Below are 22927 nucleotides of genomic sequence, written 5' to 3'. Positions count from 1 at the left end.
AAGTTGAAGAAATCCTCATAAGAGAAGACCTGTTCCAGTTCTCAGGAAAGGTCTTCTATTTTCCACTCACCATTCTGGGGAAGAACAAAAAGCAGAAGGCTTTTTGATTTGGGGTTGAGTGTTTAAAGGGTTTTCTTTTAACATGGTTTTGCTATTCTAACCCAAGGTAGCCTCAAACTATCTTCCTGCCTCAGCCATGCCCCATTCCCTGGGGCTGATAGGTATGTACTACCATACCTGCCTCTGTTTCTTTTGTTTGTCTGTGTTCACATTTCCTTTGTTCCCGAGTTAGTGGGCAGATGACATATTTGTCTAACTTTGTGAGACACTGTCTCACTTTGTAACTTAGGCCTACCTGGGACTTGAAATCCTCCTGCCTCTGCTTTCTCAGGACTTTGTTCATTGTTAACTAGTGATATAATTCATAATTCAGACTACCTGTCATTTTTCCAACCCTTAATTATTAGTGAATTTTAAAAATTGTTTTTAGTTAGCATACGAAATGATCTGAAACACATATGAAATAAGAAAGGATTTCTGCCTTCTCTTCTCCACTTGCTGCTTCTATAGAGTTCCTGACTGGAGCTGTCATAATCCTCTTGTAAGTTTTTGGCAGTTTATATTGAGATGTAATTAAATGTGCAGGAGTTTTGGGCACGACTCTGCAGTAACAGTGTCAGGCCTAGGGCTGCACTCGCTCAGTGGTAGAGCGCTTGCTTGGGTTCCATCTCTAGCACTCCCCCCCAAACCAGACACAAAGCACTGCTTCATGACTTGACATCAGAAGAGGTTAGAGTCCTCTTTTGAGCCCTAGCTACATACACTTTTTGTTTTTAATCTGAGCCAGAATGTTAGTGAAAGAGCTGCTTCTTTTCTGTGTTAAAATGTTAGTCTAGGTGTCCCAACTGTTTTCTGCTTTATCAGGTACATCTTGAAATTTCTTGTCACAGGAAAAGCAAACACTACTGAATAGATGGTGCCCTTTTTCCAATTCTGTAGACAAATATTAATTAATGCCTAGAAAAATGAGCAGAGTTGATTAATATAGTAAATCATCCACAAGAAATGCCTCACCAAAGCTTGAAGTACCTCATCATTGAGAAGGATTGTGCAATCTTCCAGTTACACAGAACCCAAAGTGTTCACTTTCATTAACTTTCCTTTCTGAGAGTGTAGCAAAGAGAATATTAAAGTTGAAACTGAAAAGTTATTTTCTTCTCACAGAAGGCCTTTCTAAAAATCCATCTTGTGGCTTCTAGCCACACAATTGAAATAAAGTGTAGTAATAATTGCTTCCAGTTCACAAGCTGATTGGTTGGTTGGTTTGGGATAGGAGGGATGGGTATATATGTGTGTGTGTGTGTGTGTGTGTGTGTGTGTGTGTGTGTGTGTGTTCTTGTTGTCAAGCATATGGCCTCGGGCATACTAAGTAGAACCCTTTACCATTGAGCTTAAAAACAACTCCAAAGGTAGTTGGGCCTTCTTCATCCACCCTCCTTTTTTAGTTAAAACATTCTATCACGTGCTATATTGGAGCTACAGGAATCAGTTGAAAGGAGTCTAGAGCTGTTACAGATTAACAACTTGGCAGCTTGGAAAGAACCCAGCAGAGCCAAGTCCTGCTTATCTTGAAAGAAATTTTAAAAGCCCAGCCATTGAAAGAGAGTTATTGCTATACACTGCCAAATTTTGAATGAGAACAACAAAAGGCTGTGCTTATCCAGACACCCCAAATTCTTTTCATTATAACTTATTGAGGCCTTGTTATTTCATGATGGCGTATTCTATGGGAATAAAAGGGTTATTATCATGAAATAATAGATAATTCCCTGAGTTAACATGGAGTTTTGTTTTTCCTCTAAGTTCTCAGTTTTTCATTTTCCTCTATAAGGTGTACATACTGCCTTTCTGAAATACTGAAAATGCAGTTATTTTTCCTTGACTCCCTTTACCCTATTTCTATGAGTGGTCATTCATTGTTTTAAGATACTTGTAAAGAGATAGCTATTTATACATCTTAACTTGCTCTATATTAGAAACACTCCTATGCTTCCCTTCTCCTTGCAGGATTGTGCAACCTTTCAGCTAAACAAAACCAAAATTGTTCACTTGCTCAATGTCCCACCCCTTGAAGTCGGCTGCAAAGCTCCCTGTGGGTGTGGCCCACTACACTTGATCTTCTTATCTCCTGTCTCCACCCTGGTGCTTACCATCTCTTCTGAGGCGTTCCTTACTCCACCCAGCTTTGGGACAGCCTCAGAAGCAGTTGTTTTTGTGACCTTTTTTTTTTCTTCTATGTATTCTGAGGAAGTTACTTATATGCTCTCTTAAAGATAAATGTTTCATGGAGAAATTCCTGCTCCAGGAGTAAACTGTGTGAACAGTTGAAAAGGCAAAATAGTTTTTCCCCTTGTCAGAGCTTAGGTATTACAGGTGTGAGCTCATAAATGTAAATCACAGGTGGCTTTTCTTATGCAAACCATTTGTTCCCCAAAGTTGGCTGTACCCCCGTAAATGTGATTAAATGCAGGAGGTTACTATTTAAAAGAACCTGGCAAAGACTAAAGAATTCACGTAATATAAATAACTCTCCCTTAATTTCTCTTTTGTAAGTAGTTTTTTTCTCATGTTGATGTGTGCTGCAAATGATCATCATGTTCTTTGAATTTTTTAAAATGGGGAACTCATGTATAGTTTGATGTATGAACATAAATATTATGAAATTTTCATATCAAAAATAGCTTGATCAAAATATCTAATTGTTGGTAATCTGGCATAAGTCCTTTTACCTTTAAGGGTCCTTTTCATCATTTTAGCGCACACACACACACACACACACACACCGCCCCTTTTCAGAGCTCAGAGTCAAACTGAAAGCCTTACTTGGGCTGTGGCTCTCAGTGGCTCAGCTACATTCCCAGCCCACTCCAGATTTTCTCTTTAACAGTCCACAGAAGTTCATCTCTCAGGTGCCTTGTTAAACACTCTGTTAACAGTGTCTTTTCCCTCTTCTCAGCCCTTCCTGTTGAATCTAGCATGCTTATGCTTGATGCCTTGAAGGTCTTTAGCCCATTGACTGGCTGGGCTTTCCCACAGTGAGTGGGCCTTAGTCTACTGACCTGGATGCCAACCTAGAACATTCCTGTGCCACTGTGGTAGAGTAGAGTTTGACCAGCTTTCATGATCCTTGGCCTGAATTACTTGTAAGATTGGTTAACTCAGGGTAAAAACAAGTATTGTTCCCAGACAGCATGTAAATGACTCTTGGATTTCTTTTCTTAGCATATGGGTCAAAGATCAAAGTGGAAGTAAAAGCACATGACACAAAGTTGTGTAGTTTGCTAATAGATTATAAGTTTCTTTTAAGTAAAAATACACAGACCACTATAAACTGTTAATCAGTGACAATTTCTTTATATCAGTTACAGTGTCATATTTTAATGTTAAGTAATGCTGTATATAAAATACAAGTTTAAGAATTATATTGTCAACTAGGTGCCTTTAATCCTAGCACTCAGGAGGTAGAGGCAGGTGAATCTCTGAGTTCAAGGCCAGGTCTACAGAGCTTGTTCCAGGACAGCCAGGGCTACACAAAGAAGCCCTGTCTCAAAAAAACAAACTGAAGTATATTGTCTTTGCATGTCTTTTCCCTCCCCCTCACATAGCATTTATGCTTTTTAAATCAAGTTCCAAGGTAGCATCCTTGGAACCTTTCCCAGTGCTTTTTTCCTCTGAATCTATAATACATGAATGGTACCACAATAGCACATTGTACTACCGTTGTTTAAGAAGTTTTCTCCTCCTCATATACACTAAATTACTAACACTTTAGGGTTGGAGCATTCTCTCATTTTGTTTCTTGTAGTCTCTTCCATGCTACCTGCTCTACTGTGGTGCATAATAGGTGTGAAATGAATTCTTGTTAGTAGAACAAATGAATTCAAGCAGAATGTAGAAAAGAAATATTTTATTGGTTTAAATTGATTTACCAATTTAGACTTTAAACATAAGTTTAAACATCTAAATTCAGAGTAACCATTTGGTAGGTACAGCATAGATTTACCATAGAGCAAGTTGAAACTTTAGTAATACTTGGGGACAAAATTCAAATCAGAGATATTTATAAAACATTTTTGCTTTGGTTTGGTTGTGATGAAATCTCCTATCATGCTACCAATTTGCCTAGTAACTGACAAATCTACCAGCTTTAGAATGGAAAAACACCTCAAGATACTTTTCACTGAAGACAGAGTTGTACATGGGCTGAAGAATGAGGGTGGACGTGGGAGAAAAGTGTCTAAACCTCTTTTCTGTCTCATGCATCTGAGGAACAGTGTGATGTCAGTGTCAGAGGATGAGGAGTGGCCTTGTGAGTAGCAGTGCATTCTCTGCAGCTCAAGCTCCTGCTAAGATGGTTACTTAAGTTGTCATTTGTCAACCTTGCTAACAGACAGCAGTGCTGGATCTGCTTTCGAGGAGGACCTGTACAACCACCATTTATAATAATACATTCCCTAAGATTAAAAAGAGCATTTACAAGGACAAATTATTGAAAGTGTAAAACATTTCAAAGTGATTTGCTCAATAGAAAAAGCAACAATATGAAAATTCTTCCATGGCCTCATGCAGCAGCTCAAAGCAGGTGATATTTTAATAAGCAATTGCAGAATGAATGCATTCTTTAGAGCTGCTGAACAAGTGGGCCTACCCAACCAGTAGTGAATACTGAGCACAAAACCTCTAGAAGGTAACTTCCTCATTGTGTTGTCATAGTAAAACTTGAGCAGAATACCTCAGAAATGATTTAGAAAACATATTTATGGCTATAGTGCATTTTTATGGTTTTGCTTTGGGTTTTGGATTTTGTTGTTGTGTTGTGTAGTTTGGTTTTTTGTTGTTTTTATTTTTTTCTGGGTTTTTTTTTTTTTCTATTATCCTATCACTTGGGAGATTTAAGCAGAAGGATCAAGAGTTTGTTGCTAGCAGAGAGTTCTACATCAGTCAGGACTACAAGCTGAGACCCTTGTCTCAAAACTGAAACAACCACATCCTAAAATCAAAGCTGATATCATTCACAATTATAGAGGGCTTTTTTTATATATACGTTTTAACACAATTATAGAGTTTTCTTAAAATTCTCAGTGGTTTTGTTTGTTTTGAGACAGGATTTCACTATGTAGCTCTGGCTGGCCTGAAACATGGTAGATAGATCAGGCTGTGTAACTCACAGAAATCTACCTGCCTCTGCCTCTTGAGTGCTAGATTAAAAGTATTCACCATTATGTGTGACCTACCTTTTGAATTCTGGATTATCTCTTTTAACAATTAGCGGTGTAGCAAGTGTTAGAGAGGCAAAGGACATCATTTATCATCCATAATATTTTGCTAAGAGGCCCTGCCTTTAAGTAGCTGAGCATCAGGTATACCAGTGAAGAGAAGGTATGAATAGGTGTCAGGAGTGCTATCTTTGATGTCAGCAGAGGACTGTGAAGCTTGAGGCTTATAAACTGTGGAGTTGTAGCCGCCTTTTATAATCCATCTTATGGGACAAGTAAAGCCAGTGTTTTCCTCAGATGAGAAATTGTCAGACAAGAATTGCAGTTCCCAAACCCGGAGAGGCAGCTTGTCTTCCTAAGTTACCAAGGGTTGCTTTGAACCTCCCACAGTTCAGAAGCATCTCTGACTCAGGCTGTTGAACGGCAGACTATTCTATGAAGCTGACCCTACATGGAACACAGCACGTTGGCTTTGGCTACCTTTTGCCCAGACCTTGTCTCGCTTTGAGTTTTGCTCTCTCAGCTAAATCTTTTGTACAGTTTGGTTGTCCCCAGAACTGAGTTTTCTTTAATCAAAAGTCTCCACACTAAGTATAAAATTGGCCTATTAAAAAATTGTCTATGATTAAGAAAACACTTAAGGGGCTGGAGAGATGGCTCAGAGGTTAAGAGCACTGCTTGCTCTTCCAGAGGTCCTGAGTTCAATTCCCAGCAACCACATGGTGGCTCACAACCATCTGTAATGAGATCTGGTGCCCTTTTCTGGTCTACAGGCGTACATGCAGACAGAACACTGTATCCATAATAAATAAATAAATCCTTTAAAAAAAAAAGAAAACACTTAAAAGTTTATATATATTATGGTGTGTGTGTGTGTGTGTGTGTGTGTGTGGTCAGATGATAACTTGTGGAAGTTGGTTCTTTCCTTCCACCATGGTATTGTAGGAATCAAACTGAAGTCATCAGGCTTGATGGCAAGTGTGAAGACGTCTTGCCTACCAGTGTCTCTGTTTTTAATCTTGATTCCACTGCTTTTGTGACCTTACTTGCTTGCCCTCTCTGGTTTTAATCTTTTCTGTAGGGTTGTATGTAAAGCACACAACGGTCTCCCTTGTTCCAGTGGTGCTTCTCTGATGACATACATGTTTGCTCATTTACTTTACTGTCCCATGCCTGTCACTGTCCCGTTAGTGTTTTGCTTCTCGTTCTTCTGGCGCTTTGCCTTCTTGGTGAGTGTTCCACCTTAGTTAGTTTGCTGCTTGATTGAAACTGAATACCTGTTCCAAGATACATTCGTTCATTATGCACTTACAGATGATTCCAGCAGTGAAGCTCTGGACTAGACTTGACAAGTGCTTCCAAATAAGTAGATGAGTCCCTAGAAGAGGAGCAGCTAGCCATCATGAGGAGTTCTGTAATGTAATGTTTAGACCACTGTTTCTCAACATGTGGGTCATGACCCATTTGCAAATCTCTATCGTTAAAAATATTTACGATTCATAACAGTAGCAAAATTATGGTTATGAAGTAGCAATGAAAGTAATTTTATGATTGGGGGTCCCCACAACATGAGGAACTGTATTAAAGAGTTGCAGTGTTAGAAAGATTGAGAACCACTGGTCTAGACAAAGCAACTATGGAGACATGAATGAAGGAGCTTTAACTTAGCTCAGTAGGCCAAGAAAGAGGCTAGATTTATAAGGCCCAGAATGCTTCCTTGATTCCTTGGTGAAGAAAAGGAAGACTACATTAGGCAAAATGAGTTTTTTATGCAGTTAAAGGGAAAGTATTTACATAATATCTAGTCACTACACAGTCACTAATCTGTGCCTCCCCCACTCCAGTTCTGGTAGCAAAAAGGAAGTACCTCTCTCTCTTTTCCCAGATACAGTTTTACCACTATCTGCCTTAACAGTGAATAGAGGATTCTAGCCAGGCCTGGAAAGCAGAGACAGGAAGATTGCAAGCTTAAGGCTTGCCTAAGCTACAGAACAAGTTTATGGTCACCCAGGGCAATCTAGCTGCCTCAAACCAAAAAGTTAAAGAAAGAAAAAGCCCGAACTGACCTACTCTGGTGATCGGGTGGCCAAATACCCTAACTGTCGTGGTAGAACTCTCATCCAATGACTGATGGAAGCGGATGCAGAGATCCATGGCCAGGCCCCAGATGGAGCTCCGGGAGTCCAATCGGCGAGAAAGAGGAGGGATTGTATGAGCGAGAATTGTTGAGACCATGATTGGAAAAAGCACAGGGACAACTAGCCAAACTAGTGGAAACATGAACTGTGAACCAATAGCTGAGGAACCCCCAACTGGATCAGGCCCTCTGGATAAGTGAGATAGTTGATTAGCTTGAACTATTTAGGAGGCCCCCAGGCAGTGGAGCAGGGACCTGTCCTTGGTGCATCGGCTGGCTGTTTGGAACCTGGGGCCTATGCTGGGACACTTTGCTCAGCCTGGGTGAAGGGAGGAGGGGACTGGACCTACCTCGACTGAATCTACCAGGCTGGGCTGAATCCCCAGGGGAGTCCTTGTCCTGAAGGAGATGGGAATGGGGGGTGGGCTTGTTTATAGCTGAGAAAACTGAGTCTCAGACAGCTGTGTTCTTCTTCTGAGCCAGGTCTCTCCAGCTTTTGCCTTCATTCTAGAATGGAGCAAGAGCTGCTACATGAGCTGTGTATCAGGTTTCTGCCTTTCCAATAACTACTGACTAGTTGAGTGCCCTAAAGAGGCAAATCAGAACAGTCGAAATTTTGCTTTATTCACTTACAAAGTTGAGTAATTGAAGTAGCTGAGTCTATAGTCTATAGTCACTTTTAACTTGTGATCTCTTCTTAGGTTCCTCCCATCTAGATGATTCATACCTGCCAGTTGTCCTTCTTTGTGACCCAAGTATAAGCTATGTAGCACAGCAGGCTAGTTTAATGCATTGGTCTCAAAGGCTTAGCTATTGAGATTGCTTCTGGAGCAGTAGGGCAGGACCTGTCTGGAAAGAAGTATGAGGGAACATTAGAGGATACAGATAATATTGCATACCCCTATAGGAATTAGGGTCATCGAGGTACACTTAGCTTTTAAAATATCATTATGTAAATTTTACATTGAAAGAAAATAATGAACTGTAGTTAGTGAAGTAACTTGAAATATTTGGGAGAAATGTACTGATGCTTCTAATTTACCTTAAACTACACTAAAAGTAAAATGAATAGATGGATAGAGGAGTAAAGAGATGATGTGACAAAACTGGTACACTACAGTGTTCTGAGCAGACCCTAAGCAATGTTTGTATGATGCTTGATATAAAATTCCTTCAAATTTGCTGTATGTTTAAACATTTTATAATGAAATAATAAATGTACAATTAAAATATAAGAGACATAGAGAAATGGCTCATAAGCATATTCTGCTTTTCCAAAAGACCTGAGTTTGGTCCCCAGCAACCAGATGGTCCATCTATAACTCCAGCTCCAGGGATTCAGATACCTGGCCTCTACAGGCACCTACAGGTCCCCAACAACCAGGTGGTCCATCTATAACTCCAGCTCCAGGGATTCAGATACCTGGCCTCTACAGATACACACACAAATACTAGAAATAAAATTTAAAATTATAGTAAGCTTTTTTTTTTGGATACTCACTTTAAAATTTCTTATCAGTGGCCTTAATAAAGATTCTTGGTAATGTAGCCCCAGCCCAGAGGCCATCATGGATTGAGTCCAATAAGCAGCTTATTAAATTATAAAGACAGGACCCCTTTGCCTTAGCCCGTCTCATGGGTGAGGAAGTTCCTTCCCCTGGGTATTTGAAGCTAGCCCGAGAGTCTCACAGAGCTGGAATTTGCCAGACAAAGTTTTAGTCACTAATGGTTATACCATACTTCTAGAGGTAATGTCATATGAGCAGAGATTAAATCTCTTCCTCCCCTGTATGTCTTCAACTAGATGACATTTACTGGGAAGGAAAAAGCCCTGGTTTTGGTGGTGTGTTCTATTTTCAGTCTACCACATATTTAAAATGCATTTATTTAACAAATGAAGCTTCAGGCTTTCAGGACTCAATTGAGTTTCTTTTTTAAAAAAATGCCATCTTTTTCTTTTAACTTTCATGATAACTAGTCATAATCATTTTATGTACTGAAAATAGAATTTATTTTATACAGGAAAATATAACAATAGTATTTTACAAAGATTTAAATGACAAATATTTCAGATAAAATTGGAGTTGAAGGGCAGAGAGGGGGCAGAGATTAACTTTTTGAGTTGCATGATTCCATACTATGATTGTTAAGCCCTTTGTCACTCAATAAGAGGGTTTTTACTTAAAATCCACAAAGCTGATGAGTGAAAGGAAAGAAAAATTTCACTCCTTGACCATTACCCTAGAAGACTGGATCTATAAATATATGTGAATATCTGAAATAGACAGGTGTATGTCAAATAATGACTGAACCAACTAGACAAACTTGCTTTACTGCATGATTGTGGTATGAATACCATTTGCTGATGACTTTTACATTAAATGTCTAGGGTGGGTGGGTGGGTGGGTGGGTGGGTGTGTGTTCAAAAAAGTATTAGCCTTATTTAACATCTTAGGGGCATGTGGATTCCTAAGAATGTCACACTTTGTCTATACCAATAAATCAGTGTGTCTATTTTTGTTACTAAATCTGATGTCATTGGCAGATTTTCCTCTCTATTGGAAGGGTAATACTCAGAAATGAGATTTCTTTTAATGTTTTTCTTCTCTCTGTGATTGGGGTGTTTTTGAGTTTTTAAAACTATGAAATAATACTGACAAGCTCCAAGAAAACTGAATCTGGATTTCATTTTGTCTCTCAACTCTGTGTGATCTTGTGCACATTCCTGACATGTTACAAACAGCTTGTGTCTCTGAATGTGCAGTATCAATTTTCAGTGGTGAAAGCCCCAAAAGGAAACAGACTGATTCCTCCATGCACAAACAGCTGGGCAGTTGTGGATGGAATTAATTGCTGATATGTATTGGCTGTGTTTTTCTTCTCCTGTCATTTCCTTTGCAGCTGTGAAAGTGAATTTTGACTTGAAAACAGACATTTCCAGCAGTATAAATCCAAAAAGTATCAAGATGAGATTCTTCTAATTAATACCCAGCTGGCACCTTTGAGTTGTTCAGTGTTGGGGGTGGGACAAGGAAGAGCAAAGGATGGCAGTAGGTGATTCATAATTAATGTATGGTGGAAAATAACTAAACCAGGCACTTGCACTACAAAAGGAGTTTCTGGAATGGTTACTTTTTTATTTGTTAGAGTTGACCTCACAACCTAAGAAAAGCTAGATTAACGAGTACCCACTTCATTAGATCCTTAAAGAGGGTGTTTCAGGCCATCTCTCAGATGTCCAGTATTCCATAGTAATTTATTCTTTCAATATGAGGGGTAACAGTTGTTGAAAATAATGTGATGATATTTATCATTAAACATATTTTCCTGGTTTTCTCTCGAAACCTTTTCTCTTGTTTGTTTTACATCGTGTGTAAACAATCCATGACAACTAAAAAAAAAAAGAAAAAACATGCTTAGCCAGGTGGTGGTAGTGTACACCTTTAATCCCAGCACTTAGGAGGCAGAGGCAGTTGGATCTCTGGGTTCGAAGCCAGCATAGTCTAGAGAGTGAGTTCCAGGACAGCCAGGGCTACTAGAGAAATCTTTCTTGAAAAAAACAAAACAGACCAAAAAAAAAACCCAAAAATAAACAAAAAAAGAAAAATGTGCTTGGATATTTTAATCAGAGAAAACTATTCAATTGTATGATTATGGAATTTGAATGAAAAATTAACTTGCATCTCTGAATGTACATATGCAAAAAGTGGTATTTGTTAAAAATAATATTAAATAAATAATTATTGTATAGTGATAAAATTAATACTGAAAAACTAAACAGATTTTTTTTAATATAGTACTTGTATTTTTATTCCATAGAATATCTTATTTGGAAAAAAAGTCATACAAAAAATTTTTAAACTAAAATTCTTATAAAATTTGTACATAGATGACTGTAGAAAATTCTTGAAATATAATGCATATTATCCTCATCAAAATTAATTTCCTTTTATGCATACATCTTAATGACATACCAAAGCAAGTCCATAAAATCACATCCTTTTCTTTTATATGTATTATGTGTATATGTTTTGTGTATGTGGGCTTGTACATGTGCTGAGGCTCATGTGTGGAGGTCTGATGACAACTTGTGGGAGTCAGTTACCTCTTTCCACCATGTGTGTTCCAATAATCAAGCTAAGGTCATCAGCTAGCAGCAAATGACTTTACCCACAGAGCCTGACATCCTTGCTTTGAAGGCAACTCTTGCTAATTGTAAATGTAATGCTTTTATTTTTTCTATGTTGGTAAAAGTAGAGAAGTGGTGAGGAAGAAAAAATGGATAGTTTGTGTTTGTGTTTGTGTTCAAGTCCCCTAAAGTAATATTCTAAAGCAAGCTGTATTTCTGACACCTTGAGATATGTAAAAACTGCAGTTGCTAAACTTAGAAGCTAGCATGGTTGGACTTCCTTTACAGTAGTCCACTTCCACCTACCAGTGTGTGGATTGAGCTGCCTGGGCTATCTAATGATTCTGTCTCTTTTCAAACAGAAATCAGCCTATAGTTCATGCTCTGGCAGGAAAGCTGATCTCCAAACACGGACTTTTCCTCTGTTACTTTGGGAGGAATTAACCAATGAATTTTGACTCTGGGGCCCTGGGAAATGTTGTGGCAATATTAATGTGCAATTTGCTCTGACTAAAATCTGTCTGGGTGTGTTGTTTCCCCCAGAGTGGGCTCCACCCTGCACTAACCACACCGTGTAGATAGCTTGCTGTTTAAAACAAAGATCATTTTTAGGGCAGCATTGCATCAGAATTGCCACATGAAAATGAGTTTAAGAAATGTACAGAGGCTCCGGGGGTTTTGTAAGTAGTGGGTTATGTATTGTTATACCTAGAGCTACCAGCTTAGGAAGGAAACAAAGCCGATGGTTAATGTTGTGCCAATTACTAATAGCATGCAGTATTTGTCTTTGGGAGTAAGCTGTGGCTTCTCACTCAACTGATTGTTTTCTTTTAGATCATTTGTCTGCTTTTTATTTTCTTATACTATTTATCTACTTGTTCTTATTTTTAACTGTTTGTGGGTGTCATTGGCTGTTTTAAAGGGAGGAAAATGCTAGTAGTCTCCAAGTGTGCTAATTTTCCAACATTAAAGTGTTTAAAGAAGGGTTTTGTACTGAATTTATTAGTCACTTTTATAGCATAATTGGGCAGTACTGCATTTCGAGACATCGTGGCATGAACTTTGTGTGTAAGAGTGGGTTCATCGAATTAAAAAAAAGGCAGCCTCTAAAGGCCCTTTATTTCTGTCATAATGATGCTTTGTCCTGTTGCTATTGGGTATTTGTTGGAAGAGTTGGGACAGGCTGCAGCCCAAAGTTCTGTTCCATGCTTGGGCAGTTCCGCCGGTTCCGTGCTTCTGTGTTCTCTAGAATTTATGACGTGGATGGTAAGTTGAACTGTAGGAGAATTATTGTTCAGCGAGGTCCATGTTGAACATTTTTTTCCCAACCTTTCTCGTCAGATGTCTGGGTTTTGTTTGTAGCTGAGATTTAAATGTCTGTAAAGTGTTCAATTATGCACTGACCAACATGGGCATGTTGAGAGAGGCTGAGATTGTGACTTGTTCTCTGTGTTATTTGTTCATTGTGTACTCTTTCAGGGGTAGACACACCCATTTAGTGCAAGCAAGTTTAACAGCTTGCCTTAGTCGAAATCATAGTTGAATGTTGAAACTGGCGGATTTTTGTAAAGCTTTTGGGGTGACATTGTGTCATCTTTTTTGTTCTTAAACTTCCTGGCCACCATCGCCTTGCTTCACCTTCCTCTTTGTTACTTGTTTTAAGTTAGCTATCTCTAACTTAACAAGAAGGGAAGAATAAAGTCAAGTCTGATATCACTGAAGAGTGCAATCAAGACAAGTTTACTTTGGACATTACTTTCTTCACCTATAAAATTAGGAATTTGGGTTAGCCCCCTTAGATATTTTCTAGATTAGAATACCCTTAATCTCTTTGTAATGACACAAACTTGTCCAGAAACCTCAATAGAGAGTGTGTTAGAACTAAGCAAAGATTATTTAGCTCCCAGTCCAGGGTTTCTTATAAATGACAGGAAAACCAAAGCTGTGCTTTCGAATGTATCTGTCAGGGATTTAGGGCATTTGTTTTTTAATTATCTAGGGTGTACATCTGACTGTATATCACCTCCCCATCAAAAAAAAAATGGATTCCAAGTGGAAATGAGGCCAGCCCGTGTGGTGTAGCTGTTCAACTTCTTTGAACATCCTCTGTACTCAGCATGCAGTTATCTGTATGGACTTGGCTAAGTGGCTTTTAAACTCCCGCCCCCCCCCCCAATGTGTTTTGCATCAAGACCCAACCCACACATGTATCACTCAACCTTGGAAATAAATTTCTCATGTAATACAGAAAACAGACTGTTTTCTGTTTCATTTGAACAACTCTGCTGTGCCTTTACCTGTAGGAAAAGAGAATTGGACTTGAGCTTTTACAGTTGTGCCAGAGTAAAATTTGACACCCAGTTTGTTGGTAAATGTTTAATTAGATTATTTTAAAGTTCATTTTATTCGGAACATTTATTTAAAAATCAGTAGTTAGTATCTCTATTAACACTCTTATTTTTCTTATAATAATTACATAATATAAAAAATAGTGACTTTTTACCTTGCCTTATGTACGTGCTCCCCAAACCCTGTTCGCTCTAGGAATGCTAAACAAATTTCTCCTCATTCATGCCATAGCTTATCCATGAAAACTGATATATAGACTACGGTATGAAAAGGGTTGTAAGGTCTTTTCTAGAGAAGTAGCTATAATGGCAAGTATGACTAGGTATAAACTGTCAGATTCCCAGTGATAAATCCCTCCTGTACCTTCCTTACCAAGAAGTTGCTGCCCAGGGCTTTATAATCCTTTTCTCTGCTTTAATGTACATTTGTTGTTGTTGCTGTTTATCATTGTCATTACATACCTTAAATGTTTTTATATTGACCAAATTTTTCATTATAGTGTTCCTTTAAAGAGAAGATGCACATGTAAAAAGGTGAAGGAATATAAAAGAATGTGTGACAAAATGTCTCTTTACTACCCTTGTCCCCTTAACTTTATTTCCCAAAGGATAATTTCTTCTCTATGTTTCCAGAAATTTTCAATGAATATGTGTGTGTCTGAATAGGTCTGTTTCTACTCAAATAGTTGGATGACTTTTTAAAACCATGTGAAGTGAAGCTATACCTGCTATTGTGTGTTTAGCTCCTACTTCCTAAGGAGCTGTCTAGTAAGTGCTGTGTACTGCTTCAGTGTATGCTCAGATGGGCTCCCAATTGATTGTTCTTATTTTGATGTGTATCTGGATTATTTCCAAGTTGCTTCCCATACATTCCCTCTATTGGATGTGCTTCTGCTATCAGTTCTTCTGCCTCCATTGTGGGACAGAGCCCGTGGACTGCTGTGAAGGATGACAGTGTTTCATGGGAACAGAAATCCCTCACCCGCCTTTTCTCATCTGATTAAACAATCAAGAGTAGGCCCCTACTCAGCCATGCATGAGAGGGTAAGAACTGCTCCAGAGGGGAATAATTTTCAGTACAACAGGGAAAGAAAAGAATGTAGAAATCGTCTACAGAATGTTGGATTTGAAGTCGGGTAACTTGATTGTGAAATTATGGGATTGCAGGTGGGTCACTTAACTACTTTTTATCCTTTTTCACCATCTGTAAATTGAGAAGTTGGATAAAAGAGTTTTAATGTTCCTTCCAGCTTTAATATTTACATAGTTTTTTGATGGAATAGTAATTTAACTTACAGGACCCAAATTATATAAGATTTCTGTTATTGAAATAGAAAGCATCATATATATACACATATATATGTTTTATAGATCATATATGGGCTGTAATTTATTTGACATGCCATATGGCCTAAACCTTTTGGAAGTTTAAGGAGGTAAAGAGACAGTTGAATATTATTCTATATTTTTACAGAAACTGTCCTTTTCTGACAGCTCTTTTCCAATATTATAAAACCCATTCCAGAAGTAAAACCAAATCTTTTGATCAAACTTTAATAGTTGAGAAAAGAATACAGGGTGACACTTGCTTTTAAAGTGGGTCCTTATAACTTTAGTGAGTCCCAACCTTTAAGAGCTAATCCTAGGGCTTTTAACTTTGGCTCCAAGGGCCAGTGAGATGGCACTTGCAGCAAAGCCTGATGACCTGATTCAATCTGTAGGACCCACGTGATAGAAAGAGACAACCACTTCCTACAAGTTACCCCCGACCCCTTCACTTGTTGTAGTATGTCTACACACACAAATAAATGTGACATAAAACTTTACAAATTAGCTTCAAGAGTTATGTTTAAAATTGTTTTAAATTTTAACCCTCTCATTCTCTTCCTTGTCTCCTTGAATGCCAAAATCATCACTACTTGATGTGATCAGTTTTCTAACTTAGTGCTGAGGAAGCAGGCAGAAGTGAACTGTACAGGGTTATCCTGTCAGGAAAGTTAAAAGGTAACACGGGCTGGGATTGTTGCCGCATCATACATAAGGTATCCAGCATTGCCTGTTTCAGTTTTCATCTCACTGAGTTGGATGCGAGCTGTTCTAAGCAAATGACATAAGAACTGCATCTGTGGTTGCAGCTGTGTGGTAAGACATCTCTGAAGACCTGGAAATAGGGGAGTCTCTGTGCTTGTGTGTGTGTTGCACTGACTTCTTGGTGGAAGGCTTGGTATACCTTAAATAAGTGTACTTTAAAATCGGAGGTTGCTGTTTACCCGAGTAACGCTAAGTAACTACTGCTTTCTGAGGTGACTAGCATATAAATGGCAAGTTTATTACTGTCCTGGAAGCCAACCGCTGTGTACATGGCGAGTGCCCTGATGACTGAGATAGCCCCACTGGAATCTCCTGACCATTCCTCTTCATTCTTGTTTTGAGAGAGGGCCTCTCTGCATAGACCAGGCCTTCCTGAAACTCCTAATCCTCCTGTCTCAGTCACAGATGCTGAGATCATAGGCAGGTGGCACCATGCCTGACTCCTATTCCTTTGTTGTTTTCTATTATCAGCTGGTCTATAAAAGTTGGCAGAGAAACTTGTTAGAATTTGAGTTTATGAAGACAAAGTGCATTTTAAGTGTTTTTAAAGGGCTACTAGAGCAGTTTCAGTACTATCACAGTGCTCTTCTATATGAGGATCTGCTAGGGACTATTCCTTATTAATCAAACTAAAGGAATTAAACAGTGTAGTACTTGAACTAGTAAGTTAAAGTTCAGTTGTTCCTACTAAAATAAAGAGATAGGGAAGCTTGTGATTATTGTGGTTCATACATGGTTTCTTTAAACAATTGCTTATAGGAAATGAAAGCTTGGAAATGGGATGTACTGTGCTTTGAGGATACATCCTGATAGCTTCTTTGTCAATTATTCCATCTATTGTGGCATTTACAACTAAGGAAGTTCTCCATGGTTAGGAATATACAGGATGCTGCTGTCTACAGGATGTTGAACAAACTTTGCTTAAACATTTGAAGTCATTTTAGGAAAACAGTTCAGCAATAGCAAAACGGACAAATAGATTATGGCTTGAGCTGAAGCAGAAATCCATTTTAAAGAGAGGGTTAAAGAGGAGGAGGAAGCAAAGGAGAGAGAGATAGAGAACAGAAACAGATTCATCACTACTCTGCTCTGATGCCGCCCTCCCAGTGTTTGCCTAGAGTCCTGTGACACACAGTGGGAATTCACTTCCTATCAGGAAATGCTGATTTTCAATGTATTATCTCGTTGAGACAACCACAGTGAACAATAGGCTATTAACATTTTAGAACAACAAGTGTCATAGCTAAGCCAATATTTGCTTTGTTTTGAGTATTATTCTAAAAAAAACTTTGGCTGGGCTTCAGAATGCACTGGACCATCAGTAACTGCTGAATGTAGTAAGTCACGATGGCTAGAAGGGGCAAAGCAGAGAAGGTGGCTGAAGCTCGGGGACCTTTGCAGGCCCGCCCGCCCGCTCGCTCTCAACGCTTGCCGTGCAGAGACAGGAGTCAATCACATCACACAGTCCTCGAGGGCACACAAAATGTTCATTTAAAAGCCTGTTTTAAATTTTAAACATCATGAATTGGTGTAAATCGGGGAAAGCCTCAACTTCAGTTTTCTTTTGAAATGTCAAATCCTCATGTGCTGTCATTTTCAGTTTCAGATGTTTGCAATTAAAAATTCATTTGCCAATCCTACTTATTTGGGAGTTGGCAACTGTTTTTAGATGTGTATGTGTAAGTTACCTGCATATATGTATATACATCATGTGTGTGCCTGGTGCATAGAGTTCACACAAGAAGGTGTCGGATACCCTAGGTGGTTGTGAGCTGCCTGGTGTGGATTTTGTTTGTGAAGAAGTTCAGATCTTTTCTTTTTTCTTTTTTTCTTTTTTTCTTTTTTTTTTTTTTTTTTTTTTGGTTTTTCGAGACAGGGTTTCTCTGTGTAGCTTTGCGCCTTTCCTGGAACTCACTTTTGTAGCCCAGGCTGGCCTCGAACTCACAGAGATCCACCTGGCTCTGCCTCCTGAGTGCTGGGATTAAAGGCGGGCGCCACCACCCCCGGCTGAGATCTTTTCATTCAGATCTTCCTGTGCTGTCTTACTCCAAACTTTCTCAGCAGTCTTCAGCTATTGACTATCCGGTGCATGTCTTTCATTTGGCAACTGCAATAAACTGGTTTTTACTATCAGTTATCTTTTTCTTACGGACATCTTTTATTCTCTCCATGCTTAGACTAAGAAGTCCTGGGCTGACAAGGTGGCTCCATGGGTAAAGGTGTGTGGTGCACAAACGCGGTAACCTGAGTTTCATCCCCAGAAAGCGCGTAAAGGTGGAAGGAGAGAACTGACTCCACAAAGTTACCCTCTGACCACCACACACATGCCATGCCATTCCCTCCCCCATGTATACACACAGTAATAGATACAATTTAAACTAGAAAGTTCTTCAAAAAAGGAACTAGACTGCTGCCTATATTTCTTTATGCCTTTCCCTAATACCTAAATTACTGTGTGCTATTTGGATCAGTAGTGTTTTCAGGGTTTAGTTTTTGTTACTTTGTTTTGTTTTGTTTTGGTTTTTTTTTTTTGTGTGTGTGTGTGTAGGTGTAGGTGTGTACGTGTGTGTGTGTGTGTGTGTGTGTGTGTAGGTGTAGGTGTGTGTGTGTAGGTGTAGGTGCAGGACAGAGTTATCATCAAGTCTCTTCCTGTCACTCTCCACCTTACTTGTTGAGACAAGGTCTCTTTCTGAACCTGGAGCTCCCTGATTGGGTGAGACTGACTAACCACAGAACACCAGGAATCTGCCTGTCCACACACCCTTCCCCACTCCAGTGTTTCAGTTACAGGTGTGTGTCTTGACTTCTACATGGGTGCTGGAGTTCCAAACTCAGGTCCTTAAGTACTAAAAGCACTGATCTACTAAGCCATCTTCTCAGCCCCTGCTTTCTTTTCTTTAAACGGTAATATTTTTATAGTATTGTTTGTATCTGGTCTCAAAATATTCAATACATATAGCCTTTTAAAATTGCTCTTATACTCTCATACTTCTCTTTAATGATTTTGAAGTCAAATTAATGTATTTCAAATGCAAGTCACAGTATTCATTACCTCAAACCAAACCAGTACCTTGGGTACCAGAGCAGTTTGATCAAACCTGAAGCTTGTTCTAAACCTCTGTCCTAGTTTCTTCTTAGGTTGGTAGAGTGTAATATCAAGAGTCAGTGGCACTATTGTGTAACTTTTATGTGCATAATAAAGTTAGTTATTGGTCCAGTTTCTCTACAGACAAGACAAAAATACTTTAGGAGCAATGGGGTGCAGTGGGGAAAGGCTAATTCTGATAGAGAGGGGAGTGAGTTGGCTTTGAATAAGACCTCAAAATACGGATAACTGATAATAGAGATGAGAAGAGAAAATAGTCTAGATGTATAAGAGATGTGGCCAGCCTCTGGGGGAGTGGCTGTTAGGAAAAACTACTTCCCACTACACCTAGGAGGGACTGACATTTGTAGCCTCTTATACCCATTTTTCAGAGCCTGAATATTGTTTAAGATCACAGCACCACCACCACCATGATTCCTAATGTTCTGTACATTTGTTTTGTTTTGTTTGAGACAGCTTCATTCAGCCCAGGCAGGCCTGGAACTCACTAAGTCAAGAATAGCCTCCACCTCCCAAGTGCTGTGGTTACAAGCATGCACACCACCCTTCCTCTTCTATGCAGTGCTAAAGACTGAGGACGGTGTTGGGCGGTGCATACCAGCTTTACACTCTGACTGAGCCCATGGAGGCAGTGTGTGACTGAACTACATCCCTAGCCTCCTAAGTTTTTCTTTTTTTATAATTTATTAAGACTTATCTGCATGTACACCTGCATGCCAGAAGAGGGCATCAGATCCCATTATAGGTGGCTGTGAGCCACCATGTGGTTGCTGGGAATTGACCTCAGGACCTTTGGAAGAGCTGCCAATGCTCTTAACCACTGAGCCATCTCTCCAGCCCCCAATTTTTTTTTTTTTTTTAGTTTTTATTTTTGTGTGTGTTAGTGTTTTTGCCTGCATGTATGTCTATATGAGGGTATCGGATCCCCTGGAATTAGAGTTACGGACAGCTGTGAGCTGTTATGTGGGTCCTGGGAATTGAACCTGGGTCCTCTGGGAAAGCAGTCAGTGCTCTTAACCACTGAGCCATCTCTCCAGCCCAAGTTTTTCTTATAGATAGGACTCCAAGATGTCTTTCTACCTTAATGGGAGGGGCTAGGGAAATAGTATTCTGAAAAAAAAAATTGTAATAGGTGGCTTTGTGCTCCTCAATAGCAGCCAAAGACCCCAAGGGTTATAGTGTTCACACTACCTTTAGATGTTTAAAACAAAACTCTGTAGCCTTTTACAAGAATATAGCATTATTCCTTGACAATAAAAATCTAAAGTAGACACAACTTATTTGCCAAACTCTGGAGAACTACTTAAATTACTAAGCCATGATGATGGCTTTTTATTTGATAATAAAGTATTTGATATAGGTTTTAAGTCCAACTAAATAGGCACTAAAGAACTAAGCTAAGTCTAGTCTTTGTGAGCCTCAGAGAAACAAGAATCCCACTTCAAGCTGAATTTAAGCTATAGCTAGCAATCATGTGAATGGCACAAAAAAGAAAGAGAGACTTAAAGTTTATCTTCAAGTGAATTATCATGAAAGCAGGGCTCAGTATTAAAAATACTACAAATTGCTTAAAATTGTTATGAAAACAAGCACTCCAATTTTTCCTGTGTTTATAACCCTGAATGCATATTTATAAATCCCTTAAAAATGAACCGGAACTTAAGATATTATGTGTCTATTTTCAAAGACAATCTATTTACTGCCCATTGGTTTTAAAATTTGTGTCTTACCAAAATCTTTAAAGGAATTTCAAAAAGTGTTATTCATATTTCAGAACTTTTTTATATCAATGAATCATGTGATCTCTAGTCAACATTCTGTGTATCTCCATAATATGAAAAGTATTAAGTAAGATAAAGTTGAGGAGTTTGGGCAAATTAGGTTCTATCTCTTAGGACCTGTTTCTTCATGGAGAAATGATAGGCTAAAACAAAACAGTAACACCTCATGTTCTTTTAAACTTTAACACCAAGTTGTATCAGAAAAGACAATGTTTCTTGTAGAAATTACTTATATTCTTAAATTAATGTTGTTTCTCAATATCTTTAATGATTCTTCATCTTCTAAAAATCAGCATTTCTGTTGCTGGTTTTAAAATAGACTCCCACAAATTAAATGATGAGTTGGTTTAATATCTCTTCCCCCATGAGTTTGATATTGGACTTTTAAAATCCTCTTAGATTTTCCTATTTTTTATCAAAACTTGAGCTCTCAGACAGTTTGGAAATTTGGGTTGTTTCTCCCTTCTCATTGTCTCCTCACTGTCTCTGTGCCAGGAGAGACTGAGTCCTCTCGAAGGTGAAGGAGTTAGGTGTCCTAAAGCACCAAGACACAAACTCACTTCCATTCCTTATTCTTGTCAGTAGTCATGCTTTTCACAGCTAGATCTTATTTCTGTATCAGACAGAATCTAGACCTCTTCAGATGAATATACACAGCAATTCATGTCTGACATAGTTTGGGGTAAAATAACAGGGCACATGTAATCTAGATACCAGGGTCCAGAAAAAGCCATTCCTTTTTAAAGTTCAAAATTATAAAATTATAATTGTAGTCTATATTCCACTTGTAGATCATTGAATTTTGTGAATAACCAGGGATTTTGTTTGTTGGTTACTGATTTGATGAAAATTCCTGAGGACCAAACCCTTTATTTCATTCTTCTGGTATTCAGATAAACTTCATTTTGAAGATAGCCAGTCTATGAAGATACATTATTTTACAAAAGAGTTCATATTTAAAAATGGGAACCTTGATTTGATAGGAAAAGAAGTTGAAAAAATTTGCCAAAAGATCTTAACAACTTTAGGTCTAAATGACTCAAACTTTGGAAACATCAGTGGAGGTAAAGAGAATTGTGGTTCTAGAGCCAAACATCAGAGTGTGAGCTTAGGTAAATAGTATCTCATCTTTGCTTGTTTCCTGTGGTAGTTTGAGAATGGCCCCCATGGGCTCATATGTCTGAATGGTTAGTCCCCAGTTGGAACTGTTTGGCAAGAATTAAGAGATGTGACCTTGGAGGAGATCTGTCACTGGGGGGTTGGCTTTGGAATTTAAAAAGCCAACACTATTCCAGGTGGCCAACTCTGCATTTTGCTTATGGATCAGATGCACGCTCTCAGCTACTTCTCAGCTTCTCCTCCAACACTATGCCTGCCCACCTACTGCCACAATCCCACCATGATGGTCATGGGACTCACCCTCTGAAACCCTAAGCCCCCAATTAAATGCTCTCTTTTATAAGTTGTGTTGGTTATGGTGTCTCTTCACAGTAATAGAAAGGTAGCTAAGACATTTCCTTATCAATATGTTGGGATAACAGCACTCACCTCTCAGGGTTATTGTGAGATTCAGTGACTCAAAACATGCTCCATCATTAAAGCAGTTAAACAACGATGGGAGCTCAAGAAATGTTGGCTACTTAGTGAACATTTCCCTTCTTGCTGTATTTTTATTCCAATGTGGTTTGGTGAAAACACAGACTAAAATAGGACAGAGTGGCTGAACAAAGATTTAGAATTCAGGTAAATAAACCCTTGAGAAGAGGGCAGTTTCTTCACAAAAGGCAAATGGAAAGAGCCCAGTTACGTGAACAGTGAGTGTGAGGGATTTGTCAAGCCCTGGCATGTAGGCAGAACACAGGGACAGGGTGCTTTTGGCAAAGGGTGGTAATTGGTAGAAGTCCACATAGAGAAGCAATGGGAAAGTTTAGCATTTGAGTATTTGAAATTATGCAGGAGAAAAATAAGAAGGGATTTAGGTCACTCAGTGATTTAGGGGGTCTTAGAAATTAGTGATTCAGCAACACTTTTGTCTGTTTCTTAATAATTAAGTAAAGTC

The 22927-nt window shown here is 38.8% G+C and overlaps 1 protein-coding gene across 5 annotated transcripts in view; it reads left to right on the top strand.

Moving 5' to 3' along the window:
- Window positions 1–22927, top strand: part of Add3 (adducin 3) — a 112610-nt gene that overhangs the window by 47367 nt on the left and 42316 nt on the right. The window contains exon 1 of one of the 5 annotated variants that reach the window (XM_052762173.1): window positions 12708–12808. The exons of the other annotated variants lie outside the window; for them this stretch is intronic. The gene's annotated coding sequence lies outside the window, so the exon portion shown is untranslated. Of the gene's footprint in view, window positions 1–12707; window positions 12809–22927 lie in introns of those variants that run through there. 5 annotated transcript variants of the gene reach the window in all.

The sequence above is a fragment of the Peromyscus californicus genome, unplaced genomic scaffold, assembly GCF_007827085.1.
Source record: "Peromyscus californicus insignis strain IS unplaced genomic scaffold, ASM782708v3 Scaffold_4__1_contigs__length_199733344, whole genome shotgun sequence".
Classification (NCBI taxonomy): Eukaryota; Metazoa; Chordata; class Mammalia; order Rodentia; family Cricetidae; genus Peromyscus; species Peromyscus californicus.
Note: the sequence above shows the minus strand (reverse complement) of the source record. Positions and strands in the feature narration are given on the sequence as shown.